The 24797-nt window shown below is 42.0% G+C and overlaps 1 protein-coding gene across 4 annotated transcripts in view; it reads right to left on the bottom strand.

The window, feature by feature from the left end:
* SLC16A7 (solute carrier family 16 member 7) overlaps positions 1-24797 on the bottom strand; it is a 156708-nt gene that overhangs the window by 120071 nt on the left and 11840 nt on the right. The window contains exon 1 of one of the 4 annotated variants that reach the window (XM_053254293.1): positions 23506-23525. The exons of the other annotated variants lie outside the window; for them this stretch is intronic. The gene's annotated coding sequence lies outside the window, so the exon portion shown is untranslated. Of the gene's footprint in view, positions 1-23505; positions 23526-24797 lie in introns of those variants that run through there. 4 annotated transcript variants of the gene reach the window in all.

Raw genomic sequence — 24797 nt, 5'->3', positions numbered from 1 at the left:
GGACAAACATATCACCCCTGTGCTGGTCAGAATCAGGTCCAAAACAGATTGCTGAGATTTCGGACCTGAAAAATTTGTAGATTCAGACCTCCATTTTGTGGTGATGACTCTTGCTGTCTCCATTTTGTATCAGGAAATCTTTTGGAAAATCCCATCCTCCTAATGTGCAATGATTGCCTGAAGATCCCCCCCCCATTCCAGAATGGCTTGTTTCCATTCAAATCTTGTGTTGCCAGGGGTGACTGACCCCACATTGGCTAGGGGAAGGGTCAAAGAAGGGACAAGGGTGGGGGTGTTCACTGGAGGATTTTTCAAATGTACTTAAGGAGGCAGCCAGCTACCATTCTGCCTCGTGGGAGAAGAGAGAGCGAGAGTGAGAGCAAGAGAAAGCACCAGAGGAGCTTTGATTTGCCTTGCCTGCCTGCTACCTGGAGTGGATTCTCTGCTTTTTGTTTCTGCTTTCCTGATTGAGGAGAAGAGATTTTTTTTTTTCACCCCCTTCCTGCTGCTAAGAGAATCACTACCTGTGCCTGCTGTCTGTGCAAATCAATTTGGGTACAAATTGTTTTGCACAGACAGCAGGCACAGACACCTGTTTCAGGAGATTTGTGGACAAAACAAATCACCCCTGTGCTAGCTGGCCAGATTCGGACCAAAAACAAATTGAGAGTCATTCGATTTAGGTACAAATCAAATAAAAAATATTGATTCGTGCACATCCCTAGAAATAACGGACTTAAATGTTCTTAATTTTGACTGAAATGTGCCCATAATTTTTATACAGAAATTTCATCCTCTTAAAGTAGCATCCTAAAAAAATTGCATGTTTCCCCTCTGGGTTTGGTGATATACTAAAGGGAAGTGGAGAACTAGAATAAACTGCTATCCTTGTTAGAGGATTGGTGTTCTCAGTTCTATCAATTTTCTTTTTTTAACCATTTTACTCAGCATGCTTACAGAAGAAGGATTCTGTCTTTATCATCGTCTTCAGTCCAAAAAGCATTTTATAACCCCAGCTACACATAGAAATAAAGTGAAATTTATATTACCATATATAATGGATATTACATCATTCAGAGTTGCAAGGTTGCATGCAAGGCTGCATTTTTATTTGAGAATTTAGCAGCTCTCTAGGTCAACATTTATAAGAAAATTAGACTTGTTTTGTTCTTCTGGCCAGACCTTTGGAAGTTCATATTTTTACCCTGGGAGTAAAAAGATCATGTCTTTTGTACAAGTGAACTTCCCAACAAAAAGGGGCTCTGTTTTGCCATTCTAGCATTCTCACTCAGACACTGAAATTATGCAGACAGCAGACTTCCAAGGAAATCCTTCTACTTTGAATTATGGTAACAGTCAGTGCTTAGGAAATCCAGTAGTCTACAGGTCTGTGACAAGTGCAAAATGATGCCAGACAAGTAATGCACCAACATAGCTCAAGGAACCATCTGATGCGTAAAATGACCGGTGAACTAAGCCAACATTTCTTGACCCCTAGTAACAGTGAAAGCACTAGATAAATTTATTAATTATTTTATTTTATCTATTTATTATATTTGTACACCACCCCAAACTTGCATCTCTGGGCAACTCACAGCCCAGAGCCCAATACTCAGTGTCATGTGGTTCACAGCAGGGCTGCATAATTTCAGCCCTCCAACTGTAGTTGGACTACAACTTCCATCATTCCCAACCACAGTCCTGGGCATGATGAGAGTTGTAGTCCAACATATGCAGGAAAGCTGAAGTTGCGCAGACCTGCTTTACAACTAAGTAACTAAAGAATCCATCCCAGCACCAAAGCAACAGCAGCACCAAAGCAACTTGCTTCAGCACTGGGAAACACATTATATTGTGCAAGAACAGAGCTTGATCAGACAAGAAGTGGGTAGAGCTGCTGAAAGGCCAATACCGGAAGCTCACAACAACCTTACACCAAAAGAGGCAGGAGTTGTCACAAAAGCATTTCCTCTTGTTTGTAGAAGCAAACTGGGTGGAGGTGTTCAGCACTAGATTGTTTTCATTGCAGAGGATCTGCCACTATCCTACTAGAAAGGATAGAGTTGGCTGTCTCTCTTATAACTTCAGTTCATAACTGGCACAGTCATTTTAGAAAGAGGTGCATCAAGGATTTTACGAACACAGGCATCTCTGTTGCCAAAAATAAGCACAAGTCCCCTATATGAGAACTTTCTACATTTATTGCTGAGAAACAGAAGAAGGTTATGTTCACTGAGAAGGTCACACAGCAGACCACTGGGCTGAAAGCTCAGTGGGTATGAAAGACAGACCAGCCAGCCAGAACAATAGATCACTTCCTCTTGTTTATCACAAATAGGAAGCAGATTATTATTCATATTGGGTCATAGTTCCCCAGCCTGTGCCTTTTCTTCCATATTCCACAAATACCAGAAAACATAATTCTACCCTGACCCTTCTTTTTAATTGCCATTGCCACAGGCTTGCAGTGAAGTATTTAAATTAATTTTTATTGTAAACTACCTTAGGAGGCATTATGGCTGAAATGCTGTCTATAAACTGATTCGATTGCTGTAATGCACTCTACATGGGGCTGCCTTGAAGACAGTTTGAAAGCTTTAATTGATTCCAAATGCAGCTGTCAAGTTAACTGAGGCTAGCAGGTTAGATCATATGGATCTCATATTATACCATCTTCATGGACTACCAATTTGTCTACACAAAATTGGTAGCTGTCATCAGTTATTTCTTTGCTAACTGAGCAAAGAGACACCTTTTAAAGTAGTGATTCTCTTATATTTAGCAAGGGGAAAGCAATTTGCTCTATCCAGCCCCAGGACAGCATCCCTCCAGGGGCTGTTGCTGGTATCTGACTTATGTTTCTTTTTAGATTGTAAGCCCTTTGGGGACAGGGGACCATTTTTTTCTTTGTAAACCGCTTTGTGAACTTTGGTTGAAAAACGGCATATAAATATTCATAGTAGTATATACATATTTGTAGTAGTTAAATGTTGATTTTAACTAAAGCTCTAAATAGTCTGGAACCAAGAACAATAGTCTGGAATCTACATCTGAAGCCAAGAACAAGAACCATCTCCTTTCATGATGAAGGTCACACTGAGGGCAACACAAAAAGCATGCTGTGTGTTCCTCCACCATGAGAGATACTGTGGGTGAGCATAAGGATCAAGATCGTCTCTACTGTGGCACCACGGTTATGAAATGGCCTTCACATGGCTTTGCTAACTTCTTGGCAAGCTGAAACTGTGGGTTCTTTTAATGGATTTATTGTTACAATAATGATGTGCGGAGTTGGTCTTCTGATTTTTATTGGTTGTTACACTATTTTAAGTTTACAAAGAGTCAGTTCAAATGAACAATAGGATTTTGTAGCATGTGTAGAGTGATGATTACAACCAACTCACCTCACACACGATTAAATGATGTGCCAAGATCACTTTGGCACATTCTTGAGTGATATTGGGCCGGGTGCATTCTTGCTGTGGCCGGAACATTAACACATATAGGGTCTGTTGTTCATCTGAACCAGCCCAAAATAATTTTTTGGTATTTGATTATGTTGATGTTTGATTATGTTTATGATTATGTTTATGATTATGATTATGATTGATTTGATTATGTTGATGTTTTTTGTTGGCTGCTGTGATTAATTTTTGAAATTGGAAAATGGATGACTGAAACAAGTAAGTAATAATACCCTTCTGTACTTGAACAGAGAAAAGTGTGTGTGTGTGTGTGTGTGTGTGTGTGTGTGTGTGTGTAAGAGACAAAAATATACTACATTCACCAGAAGATGCAGAAGTGATATGAACTGCACTTCAAAAAGATGGAAATGAGAGATCACCAGTGAGCAGTCTCAATATAAAATCCTCCAAAGACATAATTCTTACAAATGAATGAAATGCCCACACTTGTGATGAGAGATATTTACTCAAGCAAAGGCACTTGGGATACACAGTGCTTAGAACCTTCCAAACAGCTGGTGAACACAACATCACATATCCATATTCATGAATAGCAACAATCACTGTATTTTCCTTTTTAAAAAAGAAAAAAAAACCCAGATGCATATTTTTAAAAAATTAAAAAATACAATTTGGATTAAAAACATTTAGCATAAGATTACATAGACATGTTTGTGCAAGAACAGAATCAAAGAGAAAGTACTCTTACTAACAAGGGAAAATGTGTAGCAAGACAACTCTGGCATACGTATTTAAACTTTCTCTTTGGTACATGGGTTAAGCCTTGCATTACTAACTCCTGACAGGTTAAGCCTTGCAAAAACTTTGAGGAAGCCTCTAGGCATTAACACTTACTGGGTCTAAAAGGCACAGCACAGATTGGGCCTTCCCTGCTACCATCCACAGCATCATCTGAGGAAAGGGTAAGCAGGGAGGATTTGAACTATTCTATCTGTGGACGTAAGGAGTCGAAATCAACTTGATGGCATACTTTACTTACTTTATGCAGGCTGTAGATCTGACTGTGACCCAGCCTGTTTCTGTGGTTCCCACTGCCCAGCATGCACATTCAGGATGTGACTGGGAAATGAGAAGCCATGTATATGATGGGATCTGTACATGCATGAACATAACCTTAGCTTCAGCAATGGCTGTGCCATTTCTGAGTTTGATTAGGCTCTAATCCAGATCAATCTATATCCCTCTCCCAACTATCTAGATCTCTCTATTGATTTGTGCAGCAAGAGAAAACAGAAGAGATGGTGCATTCAGTGCCATGCAAGCTGGAGCCTTTGCAGAGGTTTCTAGGCCCTGATGAATAGCAAAACCACCATTCAGCAGCATAAACCAGTACCAGGAGACGACTTCAATGATTCGGCAAGATCCAGCTCCTGGTCGGTGGAAAGCAATCTGTATACCAGTGAGAGACTCTCAATATTGGAAGATTCCAGACCAGAGAATAGCTAATTCATGGAATCTTTCCCCTTAAAACTGGTTAGAGAAACCATCCTTGTGGTCTCCACTCCATTTGGAAAGAGAAGCCAGAGGCTTGCAGCCTGGATAAAAAACACCATGCAACAGAAACTAGAGAAAGCTCATCATTAAGAACCATTGCAACTATCAGTTTCACATCAGTTCTCTATAAGAAAAAAAGACAACTTTCAGTGAACAAAGAAATTTTTGTCAATTATTGACCCATCTCTAACACATACAACTGAAAGGTTATAGCTTAGATAACAACTGAGATGCCAGAACTAAGTAATAAGACCCAACAGGGGTGTCAGAGTGTTTAATAACAACATGCTTGAGTGTGTTAAGTGGGACAAAGGTTAAAGCTTAAAACGTAGAGCACATTTTATTTTCCAGCATTATGTGATCATAAAAAAATTAATCTCTGTGGACCATCCAGTATTATTATTATAATAAAATAACAGAGTTAGAAGGGATAGAGAGAACTATATAAGGAACCATTTCAAAAATAACAGATAATCACAGAACAGAGCTCAGTCGGCTTCTCCATTTACCTAATGGATGCATTCCTGAATCGTTTTAAATTATGGAAAATATTCCCAAGCCCTCTTTTGTCCTGCCTACCACCTTCTAAGGAATTAATGCTTGCTTCATTATGAACAAGTGATATTAGGTATGTCATTCTAGGATTCTGTCCCTGAATTTGCAAGAAATTCCTTCCTTATACAGCAGTTACATGATTCACAGCTCAAATAAACACACTTGTGAACCAGCCTTTCCTCTAGAAAGGGATTCCGGATGTTGTGGACAACAACTCCCAGCATCCCCAGCTGCAATGGCCTTTGGCTGGGAATTATGGGAGTTGTAGTCAAAAACATCTGGGATTCCCTGTTAGAGGGAACACTGATGTGAACATGTGAAGCCACCTTAAATCAAGTCGGACCATTGGTCCACCTACTTCAGTGTTACCTACATGTTGACTGTCAGTGGCTTACCAGGATTTCAGTCAGGAGTCTTTCCCAATCCTACCTGAAGATGCCAAGGACTGGATCCATAACCTTCTGCATGCAAAGCATGTGTTTTACCATTGAGCAAGCTATTGCATATCAATACATGCCACAGACCTCTGACACTTTTTCAGTTGGTCCTTACCAGCATCTCTCTCCAAATATTACAAATCAAATAAGTATAATCTGGGCAACATCTCATTATACTATCAGAAACTTGGCAACACATTTGTGTCAAAGAGTAATCAGGTATTTTGAGGGGTAGAGAGGTGTAAGAGCCTGCTGGTTGGACCACAGCTGGACTCAAAATTCAGTAATAGATAGCCATAATGGCAAACTGGAAAGTCATTGTGTTCGCCAGGAATTACCTATGTCCCAAGTTAAGTTTTATACAGCATGTAGCAGCCAATAAGAAGAACATTATGGAAAGCCAATCAGAAGCATTACTTGCCAACGATAATGTAAATTCCCAGACTACACTCACAGAAACAATAGAAAAACAAACAGGAAGCAAGGGCATTGAGATCAGGTGCAGAAGTCTTGTTCAGAATTGCTAACATACTGAGGTTGGTTAATACCTGGGATAGGCATTTTTGGTGGTGTCCCCAACTTTCTGCTGTCAAGTGGAATCAACTGCTTAATATGACCCACCATACATGGGTCAGTACAATGCCATACATGTTCAGAAAACTAGAGCTGCATGTTTAATCAATTCATTCATTAGATCAATTGATGAAAGCCCTTGCATTCAACTAAAAAGGTGCCAATGATTAATCAAGCAGCAGATTCTTTTTTAAAAATGTGAATTATTTTTTGCACATCTACTTTAAAAAATGGCAGGGAGCAAGCACCATCTTTGAAGAGGTATAACTCCTACTCTGGCACACAACAGGGAATTCCTCTTCTAAGATCATGTATATGCATCATCTAAAAACAAAGCAGCATGTTGCATTTTTCAGAATGATAGTTCTTTCCATATTCCAATGTGTGAATATATGCTAGATTAATTAATGGATCTAAATTCATTCAGTTAATCATCTAAGAACCTAACTAAATATGATACCGAGAGATCTATAGCTGGATCTTGCAATGTTTTGATTTGTTTTTTAAAGTTCAAAGCAGCAGGTGTGAGGGAGTGGGGTCTGCACTGAATCCATTTGGGACTATGGTGCTGAAAGAGTAATTTTAAAAAGCTCCTTCCCCCAAATCATTTTTCTGATTAAAATACCCTCTCTTAAAGCTGAGATTTTCCTACAGGGAATACATATGGGTACCTGTTTGTTTTCCTCCATTGAGCAAGTAACAGCTTCAGGGAGCCATTTTTAAGGTTAACCTCTCTTTCCCAGAGCCACAGTCTCAATTGGATTTGTTGTCACCCACCTTTACAAGCTAAAACAAAAAACAAGACAAAACAACCCAACAGGAGAACCAATAACAGATCTTCTGATGTCACATCCTAGTCATCTTCAATATGTATTCAATTATGGGATAGCTCTACAAGTAATTAGCCACCTAATGGCACGGGGTGATGACTTGAAAAGCAAGCCAGAGGTTGCTGGTTCAAATCCCCGCTCGTATGTTTTTCAGACTATGGGGAACACCTATATCAGGCAGCAGCGATATAGGAAGATGCTGAAAGGCATCATCTCATACTGCATGGAAATGGCAATGTTAAACCCCTCCTGTTTTCTACCAAAGGCAACCACAGGACCCTGTGGTTGCCAGGAGTCGACACTGACTCAATAGCATACTACACAGAACTACATTCTTCTTTAGGTAAACATTTTGACTGAAGTTCATAGGAAGCTGCCATATACAGAGTCAGACCATAGGTCCATCTAGCTCAGTATTGTCTACACAGACTGGCAGTGGCTTCTCCAAGGTTTCAGGCAAGAATTTCTCTCAGGCCTATCTTGGAGATACCAGGGAAGGAACTTGGAACCTTCTGCTCTTTCCAGAGCAGCTCCATCCCCTGAGGGGAATATCTTACTGTTCTCACACATCAGATCTCCCATTCATATGCAGCCAGGGCAGACCCTGCTTAGCTAAGGGGACAAGTCATGCTTGCTACCACAAGACCAGCTCTCCTGGTCTTGTGGTAGCAAGTTTTATGTGATACAGATTTTAAGGCACTGTACTAATTTAATAGTATACTTTTATGGCAGTTTTAATTGTTGGTTGTTTCTTCGCTTTTTGTTACAAGTCATCGAGATTTCTTATAAACTAGGCAGAATACATAATCATCAACTATGTGGAATACAAAATTAAAACTAAACTAAAACAAACATATTTTTCATGTTGTCTCATCAAGGAGAAAGACCATAGAGGGGAGGGTTGCCAGGAACCCTTACTTCTAAGCCAGAGCTCCTCAACTTTGGCTCTCTTGCAGATGTTGGCCTACGAATCCCATAATCTAGATCTTAGTTCTAATCCTGATTTCAATCTCTGGTTTAGAGATTTATCTATGGTTATTGTTAATCTATGGTTGTATAAATGCAGATGTAACACTGAAAGTTAATGCTCACAAGAGAAGGGAAAGGAGCACATGACCCTGAAAGGGGAAGGACGGAATGCATAAACTAGAGGGTACTCTCAATTCCATACTATAGTTTGGCAAAATGGCAGCATAACATCTACTCTGAACTAGTCCTTACCAGCTACATGTTTGCTTGCAGAGACACTGAATTGAACTGAATGTACATAAAGTACACAAGAAGGTTCCTGCTCTAATTACAAGGTGTATGACCATTTCTTTTCTCTCCTTTGCTCTACTTTTGTCACATACTACTTCTAATAAAAGGGTCATTCCAGCGGACAAATTCCCTGACACAGAGAGGCTCAGTAATCCTTAAAAAACAATAATCAAAGATCTCTGAAATTAGCCCATTTCTCTTCTGCAGAGTGAACAGTTTCTCAGGGCTTCCTTCAAGCCAAGGAAGTAGACAGTCCATTTCTCTCCACAGCAGGCTCCAAATAAACACTGTAGCAGATGAGGAAACAAATAGATGGATTCTCTCCTGTTGGAGTCAAAAGAGCACAACTGAATCACCCTTGGTGGTGGAGTCCAACCAAAGACAATAAGTTCCACCCTCAGCAGGGTTCAGCTCAACAATTCAGGTCCACCCTTTTAGCAAAACAAATACGAACAGTTCCTTTCTCTGTAGGTTGACAGAGGGGGAAAGCCTAAAAAAGTTAATAAATCTGGCAGGAATCAACTAAACAATTGAAAAGATCCATAGTAACAGTGTAAATAATTGACAAACCAACAATCCCAGTTGTTGTTCCAGAAAACACAGTTTTTTTCTGCTTACATCTAAAAAATAATTAACATTCTTATTTACAAGAAACACACACTTTCCACCATAAGGTTTTTGCTTAACTCCATTTAAAAGAGTTCCTGTGATAATAATCCTGGAAGTAAGTTGGTGTATCTCCTCCTAGTTCAACTTCTCCTAGCCAATTGTTACTTGTCATAGACCACATTTTCATGATGAGCCTGATCACAGTTAAATGTGATTGGTGCGGCCACCGCACTCCCATGGAGCAGGTTGTGAGGAACCAGAATTTCTGGGCAATCCCAATCCCAGTTGAATGCTGATTAAAGCTGATTTAACTTGGATTGCTCAGAAATTCCAGGTTCTTGCAATGCATTCTCAGGGAGCACACAGGCCTGACCAACTGCAGTTAACCATTTGGACTTATTGTGAGAATTTGGGCTACTCGTTAAAACTGGGCTAATCAATTAGGCTAATCATGAAAATTTCAGCAGTGGAATTATACATGGACCAGGTGGAAGGTACATGCAGCATTCCATCCTCTTGTTCCTGGTCTGTATATTTCACCCACTCCCCATGATGCTGCCCTTGAAACCAGTAGCTCTCCCTGCTTGTACAAATACAAGCCCATAAGCATAGTTCAAAATAAATCAGAAAGGGATAACTCGTTTTACCTAAATCTCCCAAGTGTATGCACTCTGGAGATACAATCCTAAACAACCTCACTAGGGAGTAAATCCCATTGAATTTAGTGTGACTCACTTCTGAGTAAATTTGCTTAGGATTGCTCTGTATAAGTACCAAGGGTTGCATCACAATCAGCTCTGAAGCTATTCAACATTAGCTTTCTTACAAACAACTGTGTTCTATAGGCGGATATAGCTGCACATACTCCGATAAGGTTCCTACCATCTGATCACCAGATAAGACTTTTAGGTAGGACAAAACCTAAATAATCCCCTTCTCCTCAAACAAATATTTCCCTGGCCGATTTTTCCTTTGAAACATTCATATGAATCAACTGCCGATATTTCCCAAGACAGCAAATATTTCAATGAGCCTATTTTACAAGAAAGACTATGAACAATAGCCGACATATTGTGCAATGCTACACCAGCCTTGTAATTTTGCATGCATGCAAGTTATACAAGTTACACAAGTGATAATTTCCAATGAACTTTCTCTCACATAAAGTCATTTGTGTGAATTCTGCAGTTGTTTAATTTGCACAGCTTGCATGCACACAAATTTACTAATAAGATGTACCATTGTGCAGTATGTCAGCCATGACTTTTTATGGCTTACAGATAATCAGCTTTCCCCCAGTAAAAGTCCAGACCCTTCTTTAGTTAGAAATATTTCCCACTGAATTCAATGGAACTGACTCCTGCATAAGTGTGCGCAGGATTAGAGGCATAGTTACAGTAACCCCTGCTAACTGGGCAGAGGCGCACCTTTTACCATGGTGATTCTCTTGATTTAGCAGGGGGAGAGTAACTGGCCCTATCCACCCCCAGCACAGTACTTCCAGTGACTGTTGCTGGTGTGTGTCTTATGTTTCTTTTTAGAATGTGAGCCCTTTGGGGACGGGGTTTCATCTTATTTGTTTGTCTATGTAAACCGCCCTGAGCCTTTTGGAAGGGCAGTATAGAAATTGAATTTATAATAATAATAATAATAATGATGATGATGATGATGATGATGATGATTAGAGAACTTTGGATCCTGGACCTAAAGGCCTTTGGAGGCCGCCACCCCCTCCCCACTGGAGACACCCATGCCCCCCCCCACTGCAAGTTAAACATCATCCCCTACACACACCATGACAAACAGTATTTTTAACATGTGGGTTCCTAAGGGCACAAACAGTAACTAAACTCACAAGAATGTAAGAATATATTCAATGCACTAGCAGAAACATTTCAACACACAACTTAACATATTCCCTCCCCACATATTTCTTTCCCCCCTCCCCCCTCTGTATCTAAAGCACCCAGCACAAGTCATAATTACACTTGGCCTCCCGGTGCAATGAAGGCCAGCAGTGAGCACACCACCCAGGACAGACTAAGGAGGATTTGGGGGGCCCCAGGGGGTGTGGAGGCCCTGGACTCTGGCCTTGAAGTTCAGAGGTAAGAGTGCCACTGTGCAGGATAGCTACCCTAGAATGTATTATTTATTTGTGTCTGGCTGTCCTTACCAGCAAGGCCAAGGGGCGGTCTGATGCTGTGGAAGCAGGCAGCAGGTGGGCAAGGAAGGAGGGTGGCATGTCGATGGGTCCGACCTCGGGCCCAGCTGGCCTCCCAGCCAAGCAGCCTGCAGACAGAGAGCCAAGGCTCGGCAAGCCAAGGCCAGGGAGAGCTCTGGGGGAGGTGCGTGGGAGTGATGTCACCAGCGCGCCTCCCGCTGGGAGGGTGCACGGAGGGAAGGAGGGCAGAGTGGGGATGAATTGGAACACAGCTGCCAGTGATAATGGGCTAATAAAGAGGAGTGCTGGCCCCATAAGTGGTGGTGGGAGGTGCACAGCCTGCGAGGGAGCATTTAAGGAGCCGGCCAGAGATGAGTGGCTGGCATAGGAAGAGTACTGGGTCCTCCGGAGAGAGGCCAGCACAAGGGGCAAACAGCCCAGAATGGAAGGGACACAGGGTGACATTTAAACCCTCCCCATCCCTACTCTGAGGCCAGACTCTGCATGCTCAGGTAGGCTGGGTAGAGGAGACTCCACTGTGTAGCCGGACAATATAATAAATTAATTATCGCATGTTGAAGTCATTCGGACAGGTCCATCGCCAGTTACAACTGGCACATCTGGTGGAGATTTGGGACCAGGCCTTCTCTGTAGCTGCTCCTGGCCTGTGGAATGCACTCCCAGCAGATATCCATAGTTTGGACTCCTCGTTGGCCTTCAAGAAAGGCCTGAAGACTTATTTGTTTGGCCTAGCCTTCCAAGGTTTAAAATTGTTTTTGCATTGTTTTTAAAGCTTTTTAATTGTTTTAAAGTACTTTTAAATGGTTTTAAATGCTCTGAACTGTTTTAGATTTGGTTTTATATTGTTTTAACCTGTTTGTTTTAAATGCTGTTTATTGTAGTATTTTACCTGTTGTGCACTGCCTAGAGCCTTTGGATGGGGTGGTATAGAAACGTAATAAATAAATAAATAAAATATACTGCCTGACTCCAAAGGCTCTAGGCAGCTCACAAAAATAGTTCCACTTATTTGAAAGTAAATCCTACTAAAGCCCATAGGACTTTACTTCTGAGTCATTCAACAGATCCAGTGTGTCTTTGCCAGTCTAAGAGTACATTATTCAAAGCTCTGCAGGCATATATGAAGTTCAGGACTAGGAACAACATATTTGGGCTCTTAGTATTGGAGTCTCCTAAATGGTGCACATGGCTCTGGGTATTTTATATCATTTTGATTTCATTTTAATTTCTTTTCTAATAGCTACTTTACTTATAGTCCACAGCAGCGGTCTTGTTAGTCTGTAGAAACAAAACTACAACTTTTGTAATCCACTCAGTCTGAGGAAGTAAGCTGCTGCTTAGGAAAAATGCCAGATTTTACAATGTCACAAAACTGTTCTTACTTTATGGTCCTAAAGACACTTGTTATGTGAAATTGTCTGAATATTTTATAACACATTAAACAATTTTGCTTTTCTCTCTCTTCCCCTTCACTTCACCTTCTCCCCTATGAGTGCTCAGCACCCATCCTTATACTGTGCATTGTGCGTTCTCCCTTTTTACATTCTCTCTTTGCTTCCCTTTCAGAAGTCTCTTGTTTCCATTAATGCACTGATTCATTCATTCCAGCTGACCATGGAATGACATGGCAAGTGCCACCACTTCTGAAGTGCCAAGAGTCAGCTTTTAGACAACTTCCTAAGGGGCTGGCAGAAAAAAACAGTGGAAGGAAAATGAGGACAGGAAATGACTAGGATACAAACTGTGCCATGTTCATTTCCATGGAGCAGAATGACATCCAACCTGATTAATGACAACGATTAGAATAACAATAGATGCCATCAATCCGGCCTGGCCTGAGTGACCAGAAGACATGAAGAGAAACAGGAATAGGGGGTGGTTTTTTTTTTTTTGCTTCATTCTATTATCCATTTATATGACAAACTCTAAATGCTCTTATCAAACAAAAGGAAGCACTCTGTGTAAATGTAAGTACCAAATATCACTTCTGTATACTAAAACAATTTGGTACACTTTTTAGAGACAGTCACTCACATACTGTGCAATGTAATGCAGCCAGTAGAAGTCCCATCCACACTAGTGAATGCATGTAAACATCACTGATGGAGCCTAACCCCAGTGCATCTCTGATCCAGCATAAAGCTGAACAAACTGCATCCTGATACGCAACTGTGTGTGTGCCCAGATGCGGATTAATGCAGAGGCAGAAGAGGTATCTGCCTGTGGTGGCAAAATTTGAGGAGCGGCATTTTGCCATTCCTCAAATTTTGCCGCACCTCTCTGGGGTGGCAGTGGCGGAAGTAGGTAGCTGCAGCGGTCAGGGCGAGAGAAGTGTCCCCCCCCTTTACTTTTTTTTTTAAGCCGCAGTGGCAGTAGCTGCAGGGAAGGGGGCAACCGGGCATGGGGAAAGTTCCCCCCTTTCCCCCCTAAAGTAAAATTGTTGCTGGCTGTGGCAGTTGGATGGGGCATGGCATGGCTGGCTGCAGGGAGGGTGAGGGTGAGGAGTGCCTTTTTTAACCTGTGAAAGCCCACTGTGTGGCCGGGTGACAGCGAGCTCCTCCCCTCCTCCCAAGTGACTGTGCATGGTCTCTAAAGCCAGAATGGACTACAGATAGTAGAGCCCATATAAAGTCACCTGAGAGGAGAGGAAGGGGAGGAGAGAAGGAAGGAGCTCACTGCCACCCAGCCGCACAGTGGGCTTTCATATGTTTATGTTTCATATGTTTTCATATATCACCTGAGAGGAGAGGAGGGGAGGAGAGAAGGAAGGAGCTCACTGCCACCCAGCTGCACAGTAGGCTTTCATACGTTTAAAAGGGTGCACTCTCCCCTTCTTGCCCCCCCCCCCGCAGCCAGCAATGCCCCAGTCCACTGCCCCAGTCAGTGGCGATCTTACTTTAGGGGGCAAAAAGGTGGAATTTTCACCTTGCCCGGTCAACCCCCTCCCCACAGCTACTGCCATTGCTGCGGCTTTTTAAAAAACTAAAGTAAAAGGGGAAAATGTTCCTCTCACGCCCCAGTCCCCACAGCTATAGCTGCCACATAGCAGAGGCTTTTCTTTTTTCAGGGCTGCAAAAGCCTTTTTGCCTGTGGGCGGCCAAAAGGTCAATCCGCCCCTGCTCATGCCATTTTATGCTGATGCAGAATTGCCCTGGCCCAGAACTCCATTAACAGTGTTTATATACAAGCAGCAGAGCAGGTGGGTTCCTTCTGCCCATATTGCATTGTGCAGTATGTGAGCGACTGCATTTTAGATATGATACACAGAACAAATATGTGTACAGTGTAATGTTGTTTAAATTAGTTGTTACTTATAATATTACTTCTAAGTAAATACATAGTAAAGTTGTGTCGCCGCGTCAGTGTCGTCTCTTGGCTACCAAGGAGCCATGTGGTATTCTTTGGTAGAATACATAGTAGTTAGCTGCAAAAAACAACAACATGTGATTGAATGAAACACCCAGTCTTCTATTAGTTTTGACACAACATCATAGCTATCTCAGCTTGAGCAGTACAGAAATCAGCACTCTCCAGTGAGCCCTTAACTTAAAATTTGACTAGACAATTAGGTTATATTGTGCTGAAGAGTTTTTACAATTGCTTCTAGCAAACTCTTTTCTCGTTATGTTTCTGTTACTATAACAAAACATAAAAATTAATCAATAACCAGCAAATCGTATGGGAATTATTCTTTCACTCAGGCCATTATAAATGTGGTTAGAGAATTGCCATCAATATTAAGGTCAAATTATAGCTAACAATTGATGCTTGCCATGGACAATTAGAATAGCAATGTCTAATTTGGCAAACAGGCACAGCAACAAAATGATCTGTTTGTTGTTGACTGTGACTCCTGACACCATTTCACCACCAAAAGAATGCCAAAAATATATGCTTTTTCTCCGGTTATGAAATTTGACAAGATATCAAAGAATACTGTAATGGTTTTGTAAGAAAATGACACAATCCTTGCACAAGGAGAACACACTTGACATTCCATAGAATAAGATTATAAACCTGCAACAGTTTTGAGCCTGATCTGAAGCAAGCTTGGGTCAGTGAGATACACTGCCTGTTCTTGGCTCCTTGGAAGCAGGGTGATACAATGTAATAAATAAATCATCTATAAGCAGCTGTCTCATTGAGATAAATCATGGGGCAAAGCGTAATGTGTTGAAAACAGAAGAGGGGGCTGTTCACATGACCATCCATGCACACATTTGGGCGGGGGGAGGTTATTAAACAATAACAAATATTTATATACTGCTCTTCAACAAAAGTTTCCAAAGAAGTTTCCATAGAGAAATAATAAATAAATAAGATGATCTACTGTTCCCAGAAGGCTCACAATCTAAGAAGAAACATAAGACAGACACCAGCAACAGTCACGGGAAGTACTGTGCTGGGGGTGGATAGGGCCAGTTACTCTCCCCCTGCTAAATAAAGAGAATCACCACATTAAAAAGGGTGCTTGTTTGCCCAGTTAGCAGGGGATAACTCGTCCTGGCCTCCAAGAATCCCACAATGCACTGCATGACATGCACAATGCATTGTGTATTCCCCTAAGAAATGGGAGCTCTAAGCACTCATCTCTGTCTAGCCCAGTTCGCACATGAGCAGCAAGCCCAGGTTAAGGGAGCACTCACTCCCTTAACCTCGGGTAACAGTCAGGCTAAAAGGCCGGGCCAGGCAGTGCTGGCCTGCTGAGATGAAGCCAAATCCCTGCAGTTCTCACATGCAGCCTAACCCAGGCTGGGCAGAGCTAGCCTGGGTTAGGCTGAGCGTGCGAACAGCCTCACACTCTCCTACAGTCACACTAAGGACACAATGCTAATGGGATAGAAATTTCAAATATGATTGATTTTTTTAAAAATCAGCTTGAACAGTTTGGGTTTGAAACTTCTTCCAAAGAGCACTACTCCCTCCCAGTGTATGCCTTTCCACAGATTTTGCTGTTTATTTTTAAGATACACCAAGACAGAGCAGTGTACAAGTTTGACAGAGCAGTGTACCAATTAAAGGTCTACAGATAATTATCAGCTGGTCGTTCTCCAGCCCGCCTTTGCTCATCTGAGCTCTTTTCCTACACCTCCTCTGCCCCAGACCCCTTCATGTACTTTTATGGGCACAGAGAAAGTCATGGAATCACAGAGTTTGAGGGCCCCTTGTAGGGCCCTCAAAGTCCAATCCCCTGCTTGATGCAGGAAAGTCAGAACTAGAGCATCTTCCACAGATGTTGTACTTGAAGATCTCCAGTGATGGACAACTCACCTTCCCACCCCAGGTAATTGGTTCTTCTTATTTTTTCCAAATATTCAACCAAAATCAATAACTTAAGCCGATTAGATCAAAACTTCTCTGCTCAGGTAGCAAAGAAGACATTTTTGCTCTCTTCTCTGTAACAGACCTTCAGGTATGTGAAGAGCGCTATCCCTTCCTCCCATCTCCAAGCTAGACATTCCTAGTTCCCTCGACATTTCCACATATGACTTGTTTTCCAGACCCCAGTCATCTTCTTAACCCCTTCTAATTCATTTATTAAGGCAGATGATTCCCTTCAGCCCAGAAGGTACAGAAAAAGCTGGGCATGGCTGCAACCTCAGCACTGTGGTGGGTTTCCCAGTGCAACCCTCAAGCAACAACCCTGCTTAGCTTTTTCCAGGCCTTTCAGAATCTATGAAAATGGACTATGCAGGGCCACTATAGGGAAAGCTGAAGTAGCAGAAAAAGCATATCAGGATGTTGCTGCTAGACAGGACTGGGCATTTCCATGTGACACTGAGCATCTGGAGCACCTCCATTTGACTGAAGGCAGAGAAAAGCTAAAGCCAAGTGCACTACCTGGCCTGGTGACATCCAGTTTTACCTCTCCTGAGAGTTGCTTATGTTGCCAGAGGTCGTACTTAGCAAGCTACATAAATGGCTGGAATACTTTGCCATTCAGATGGTTGGCTGAAGGCAACTAAAGTGGGAAAACAAATCTAAAAAAAATGATAACATTCCAAAAGATAGTGAATGGTGTCAAACCTGATACAAAGTACAAGACCTCTGATGCAATGCACTTTGGTCTTTTCTGCAATCTGCATGCTACAGTCTGGGTGATAAGGGCTAGTTTCTTGGAAATTCCTTACCAGTATGCTGAGTCCTAGACTAAATGAGGTTCAGATATGCTTACGTCCTGCAATTCTGTTCCTAAAGTGTAGTGCCCAACATAGCGACCTTTCTTGGGTAGTAATAATAAGAAAAGGTCAGAAACACATACTTGGCTAGTTACCCACAGCAGCCTTTATAGTGAGATAAATAAGAAAGTGTTTGTAGGGAAACTGAACCCTTATGAAGAGTGATTTTTGTCTAAACTGTAAAAACAATTGGCTAGATGTAGTGACCTTAAAGGTTAACAGGTAACTCAGGAAAAGAAACACAAAGGATTCAATTCACCCAACACTTTGGAAGAAAAAAGAGAACTTCTAATATTCTTCACACTTTCCATGCCAGTATTAACTCCTTTGAAGACAAAGAATTAAAGTTATAAGCTATATCACAGATCAGACCCAGATTGGAGCAAGAAGATATACTTCCACCGCAAGCAAATTCTATACTCATAGAATGAAACAGGGAGTCCTGACCACTTTACTGAGAAGTACCACAGAGATAAATCTGGTATTGCCATTTCTTCTAACACAAAAATAAAAATAAGAAAGTTGCAGATTTTTACATTTTATTCTGTTGTTTTTAAGGGGACTTACTAGGACCCAAACATGGAACTTCCTGGCTCGTGGACATTTATGAAAGGGATGCATTGAAGCTATTCACACGAGTGTGCAAAACCGGGCAAAGGGAGCCCAGCCTGGTTTTGCATGCTCGCGTGAACCACAAGGATCGGGATTGATTCTGGTGGCTACACAGCAACAAACCCACCTATTGAGCCATCCAGTTAAACGAGGTTAAGGGAGCAAGCACTCCCTCAACCTCATTTTTTAAATCATGTGTCATCCACAGCTGCTTGCAGCCGTGGCTGGCACACTCGAAGAGAAGGAGGAATCCCAGTAATGCACCATGCATTTGCGCGGTGCATTATTGGGGTTCCGGGGGCGGGCCAACACACAGTGCATCCCGGCATCCCGACCCTCAGAGCTGCAGCAGGAGCTGCTGCTTGTCTGGGCAGGTGATCTGCCCGCCCAGGGACTACATGCCGATCATCTGCAGGGAAGATACGTTTAACGCTCCTTCCCCGCAGACCACTCGCAAGCTCTTCTCACAGATTGTGAGCAGAGCTCTATTGTGTCATTGAAAAGGGCTTTTTGGAACTTTCAATCAACTACATCCCCAAAACAAACTCTGGACCACAATACTATTACTAATACTATAGATATTTATATACCACTTTTCAAAATATATGTTGAAGTTAATTTGAGAAATTTAGGGCCTCCATTATTTACTGAGTTTGCTAACATTCGAGGCGCTCTGAAGCATTCTTATGCAATCCATGTAACTATAAACAGACACCACAAATAAATTCAAAATCTACCATTACAGAAATATAGGCATTTCCCTCTTGATATACCTAATGTTTCTAACAATTCATTTGCCATGGCACTTGTCTCCTGTTGTTGGAGACAACAGGAGGCCATTTTCACTACCAAAACTATTAAGAGCCCATTGCTACTACAGAAAATCTTCTGGGGTAGATACTTTGATGCAAAAGGAACAGCTTGCAATGTACAACCACCAAAGGGGCCACAAAAACAACAGTGCCCTTTAATGCGCCCTTTAATCCTTAATCTTGTGCCCTTTAATCCTTAATCTTAAGGATGCAATCCTCTGTAACTGTTCTGGAAGTTAGTCCCATTGATTTTAATGAGACTTCCACGTAAACATACCCACATGCATGTCTCATAACAAAGAATCAATTCTTTGTAGAAATGAGATTCATCTATGTGCCTGCTCCCCGCCCTGCCCCGCCCCCGCCCAAGCTTATAAACAGAGATGTGAAGGCCCGGGTGGAAACTGGAACAATGGGGGAGGGGTCAAGTTTTTTCCATTTTCTCCTAAGGAATTCGGGGGGGTTCCCCCAAATATAATTATTTTAAAGGGTTATGAATTTTTTTTTAAATTATGAATAAAATGTTTAAGAAAAGTTATTTAGATATATTCATATAAGGAGAGGTGTTCTGACCTTTACTCTCCCAAGCTTCTTGCTTGCTTCAGATTCCTCCATCTTCTACAGCATGTGAAATAAACTGGTCTATGTTTGCAAATATACCAGATCAAGAAATAAAGGAACATGTGAAAAAGTAGAGAGGTTTGTCTCAATAAGACAATTCAGCTTTGATAAGTCATTAAATGATAAAAGTGAAGGATCAGAAGAAGCAGAAACTGCTGATAGTGATACAGTACAGTACTTCTTAATGTAATATACAAAAAATGATCAAGGTTATAAGCAAAGCAGATTATGCATAATAAATGCTCCTAAAGAAACATTGTGACTTTAAACCCATAAAGGGTGCTAGTTAAAAAAAAATACATTGCATATATATTTCATGACTTCTGATTTCTGGACATTTTACATCTCTATTTAAGGTACCCAGAGTTCCGGAAATTTTACATCTCTGGAAAGATTTCTGGAAATTTTACATCTCTATTTAAGGTACCCAGAGTTCCCATGGAATCAGCGTTTTCCATCCACGTATGTCAGGAATATTATAGGGCATGTATCTCCAGTTGTGTACATGATTATGTTCAACTGAAATCCTATGCAGAGATTATGTTGTATATGCATATAGGTGTCTGTACACATCTACATATTTTTATGTGAATGACTGTACATGCATTAATTGTAAAAGTGAACCTGGATACAGGCCCCCTCAAATGAAATTTACAAATAGGAAATGTACTACTGAAAGTACCTTGAAATAATGTGTAAACAACTACAAGTATGTGTGTGTGTTATACATAGATTGTACATGCATTAAACTTAAATGTGAATAGAACTAGGATCATGAATGGGAATCATAAGAGCTCTTGGAACATAGGAAGCTGCCATATACAGGATCAGGCTGATAGTTTGAGCAATGTTATATACATCTCTGATCTCTCTCTATTCCCCACATTTTTGCCTTTTTAGTGATGAATGAGAAGCAAGGGAGAAATTTTCTCAATCAAGTATCAACACAGCATGAGAATCGTACCACAATTTCACACAAATAGCAGGACTCGCTGGATTTTGCTGTCATCCCTAACATACATACAAATACTGCATATCATTTTGTACTTTGTCATCAGCATTTGCTTACATACCTACACAAGAAATGGAATTGAGTTCTCCAGAACTGAGCAGGTTCTGTATATTATTCTTAGTGTGAGCAATGTTTCTTGCTTTTCTGCAATAGAAAGCAACTTCTGTATACTCCAGGAGGCAGCTGAGCCATGCCATTTGCAACTTACTTAGCAAGGCAAGCAGCCAGAAGGCAAATGCAGTTGAGTGCCCAACCTTCCAGCACTGTCTTCCTGTTTGTTGAGGTATGGGTGGTGTGGGCCACCCAGCGATATGAGTGGTGTGAGCCTCCGGGGCACTCCCGATGAAGAAACACAGTGGAGCTCTGAGGCTGTAGAGTGTAGATATATTACATGTGTCTGTCATACCTCAGGCTGAGACCAGCCAATGAGCAGCGTGAGATGAAGAGCTTCCCCCCATCCCACAAGGAATGTGCACAAAACCGGTTTGTCTGGTTCGGTTTGAATTAGAACCGGGTTTGAACCAGGAGGGGGAGGTTTGGTTTTGGTTTTGCTTGAACCCCTCAGTTCAGTTTGAACCTCCCAGAGTGGGTGGGTGGTAGCTGGCACCCATGGGTGCCTACCACCCAACCCCCAAAGCAATCGGACACTCGTACGATTTTTTATGAATTTTTGAATTTTATTTTCTTGTTTTCTCATAGGGTATAATGGGACTCGAACCAGCCCATTATTCCCTATTGTGGAGCACCCATGGGTGCCAACTACCACCCAATTCCTGAAGCAATCGGACACTCCTACATTTTTTTGAATATTTGAAACACTTTTAATTATTTTCCTCATAGGGTATAATGGGACTTAAACCAGCCCACAATTCCCTATCCCCTATTGTGGAGCACCTGGGGCACAAAAGTGGAGTGGGTGGTAGGCAACCAGGGGTGCCTACCACTCACCAAACCCCAAGGCAATCGGACACTCCTCCGATAATTGGTGAATTTGTAAAGTATTTTTGAATCCCCATAGAGAATAATGAGCATTCCAGCAAATGTATCATTTCACGTCGGGGGGGGAAAGGGGTGGCCTAGAGCGGAGTGTGGTGGGTGGTAGTGCCCGGGGGGGGGGCAATGAAGCTATCAGAATTATTTCAAAGGAATTGGGCAAAGGGCTGATTTTTAAGTGATTTTTGAAGTTTGGGATTCCAGCTGATCCTGGTGCTGCCCTGCCAGGTAACCCAGGTTCCCCCCTCCCCAGGCTTTTACTGAGGTAAGAGGAAGCTTGGGCGTCCTCTTACCTCAGTTGCCAGTCAGCCTGAGCGGACAGAGAGCCAGGCACCTAGAGCTCCTTGCACGATGCACTGAAGGATGTGGGAGGCTACAGCCTGCTTTCCCACCACTCTCTGAGCTGCCACGTGTGGGTCATGTGGGCACGTGGTGCTGCTAAGCCCAAGAGTGGTTTACATCATGTGGGGGAAGGCAAGGTGGCTCCTGCCCTCCCACCAGTCCTCCCCAGACCAGGTAAGCTGTGGTTGTATACATGATTTAGAGAATAGTGGAGTCCATTCCCAATACTGCAGTCCAAGAGCGAGTTTGCCAGAGTGAAATGCATTCATTTCCTCACTCTCCGAATACTTTTTGCAGCAACTCTTGTTAGAGTGGGACCTACTCATTTAGTGTATCTGTAAATATAGACACAGTTCTCATCTACAGTGGATTCCTGGACTAAAGGATACAGCATCCCACTGTTAGACTTCCCCCTCCATCAAGTCTGGCTTTTCAAATGTAGGCTCTTGCTGTCCTTGGGCTTAGCGAGCAAACCATATTAAGTGAGCCACTGGGAGCTTTGATTATTTCCTTGGCAATCAATATTTAGTCTCTGAGGTGACAAAAACATGTAAGGGGAGCCTGAGGAGCAGTGCAGGGCACCATAGTTCATTCTCTCTCTCTCTCTCTCTCTCTCTCAAAGAAAAATGAAAGAGGGAAAGCTCACAAGCCGTGGTGGAGACAAACATAGAGAAAGAGGAAAGAAGAGCAAGAGCAGTGACAGAGAAGACAAAAGGCAAGGGGGGGAAGAGAGAGAAGAGGGATGGCAACAGGCCAAGATAAGAAAAAGCCTGGCCCTGAACACAATATATATCTATACAGATATAGTCATGTTTGCATAACCAAAGTATGCCAGGTCTGCTACAAACAATTATTACAGAATGTGCTTTACATTGGCAAAGCACCTATTCTAAGAAGCTTATCTACCAGAGGTAGAGATAATAAGAGGAAAGAAAGAAGAGTTAACGATTGTACACCATGACTATATGTCTTTAACATACATTTTGTGTCAGCTCAGGGGAAAAAATGAGTTAACTGTAGGATTTACAGAGTGATCTGAAGTATTAAAGCACTACTGGCCAACAGGAAACTTTACGAGCCTGCTTGCGCACAGTACATACAAGAATCATGTGTGGCATACTTGATAGACTAAAAAAAAGAAAAAAACAGCATTAACAGGTTTCCCACCTAGAAGTGACTTCTACTTGCCACACATGGTTAGGCAAGTGCCATATTAAATCCTCTCAGCAAATTATTAGGATTATAATAATAATTAATAATAATAATTCATTATTAGCATTAGGATCTATGTTGTGGCAATAACATGTTTCCTTACTTCTCTGACTTGCCGTACCTGCCAGTATGTGCTTGTGCATGTCTGCACTCAGAAGGATTCTTAAACAGCTCTAACTGCATCACTCAGAAACAAGAATGCAACTGCAGCCTTCTGCAGCCAGGTAGATGATGCTTTGTCCAGATAGAAGACAAATAGGAGCATGCTGCATAGCCATGACCCCAGCATTCACTCACCACAGCCACGCCCCTCCTGCATTCCTGGACAGAGTGTGTGTCTGAGGAGGACTCGGGGACACTTTCCCCCTGCGATCAGGATTGCTGATTTGCCAAGTTCAGGGCTGCTCTTCTTAGACAAACTCCATGCCCAGGAATGCAGCAGTGCTAGAGGCATGGCTAGGTAGTGCACTCCCTCATTTCTTGCCTACCCAGGTCGGTACAGCACACCCAGGAAAAGGAGGAAGGCTTAACTTTCACATGGCTACTGTTAGAACTGAAGTCCTAATGTATAAAGAATACTACCACACTTTATCAATAGCAGGCTACGTTTTTTCTACAATTCACACATCGTGCCAAATTTGAAAGAAGTCTTGACCTCTTGCCATCCCTCTTCCTCTCTCCCACCCTTTACTTTTGTCTTCTTTGTCCCCGTTCCTTCTCTTCTTTCCTCTATGTCCGTCTCTACCACTGCTTGTGAGCTTTCCTGCTTTCATTTTTCCTTCCCCCCAAATGCATAGCTAAAACTAGATTTGCATCAATGTTGCCCACTGTTCCAGATGTTGCAACCCATCCTTTTACACTGCCAGAAAGGGAGTTTGTGGAGAGCTATGTGAACATAATTAAAAAGACCAACTGTTTAAACTACCACCTTTTCTTCCTTTAATGCTTTGTTTGCACCGCAGGCATTTTTCTGTATTTGGCTCCTTGCTAAGGCTTGGTTTCTTGTGTGCTTGCAGTTGTACCTGTGCGTTTTGAAATTATTGGGCTGTGAGCCCAAGTGCACTTGCATAAGGCTGTTGATGAGTGTAGCCTTTGGCTGCAATCCATAAACCATCCAAGTTAGAACAATGTAACTGTAGTCCAGAGCTTCAACATTATTTCTCTGAGGCTATTCTTTATTAAGTAATTTGTGAAACGCATCATGGATTAGTAAACAGTAATTTGTGAAATGCAACATGGATGTCACAACAGCACTGGTAGGGCAAAGGCTATGATTTTAAGCAACATATCTAATAGAAATATTTAGTACATTGAAAAGATAATCTTTAAAGGTTGTCTGGCAAAAATGCCATGCTTAGACATAAAGCAAAATAACCAGGGCATAAATAATGGTCAGGGAAAAGTCTACAAATATAATGTACTTCTGCTTCTTCCCCTTTGGGATGCCTCCCTATATGACTATTTTGAAATGCAGAGTTTGGTGAGCGAGGAGGCTTTGAAGGTGTGAACAGCTGTACTCACTGCCTCTTCCTGGTTGCTGGCTGCACAGTGATTAACTGGTAACTTGAAGCTATTCTAGTGATAGAGGC

Source organism: Hemicordylus capensis, chromosome 5 (assembly GCF_027244095.1).
Source record: "Hemicordylus capensis ecotype Gifberg chromosome 5, rHemCap1.1.pri, whole genome shotgun sequence".
NCBI classification, from domain to species: Eukaryota; Metazoa; Chordata; class Lepidosauria; order Squamata; family Cordylidae; genus Hemicordylus; species Hemicordylus capensis.
The sequence above is the reverse complement of the archived record's forward strand: the minus strand, read 5'-3'. Positions and strand labels throughout refer to the sequence as shown.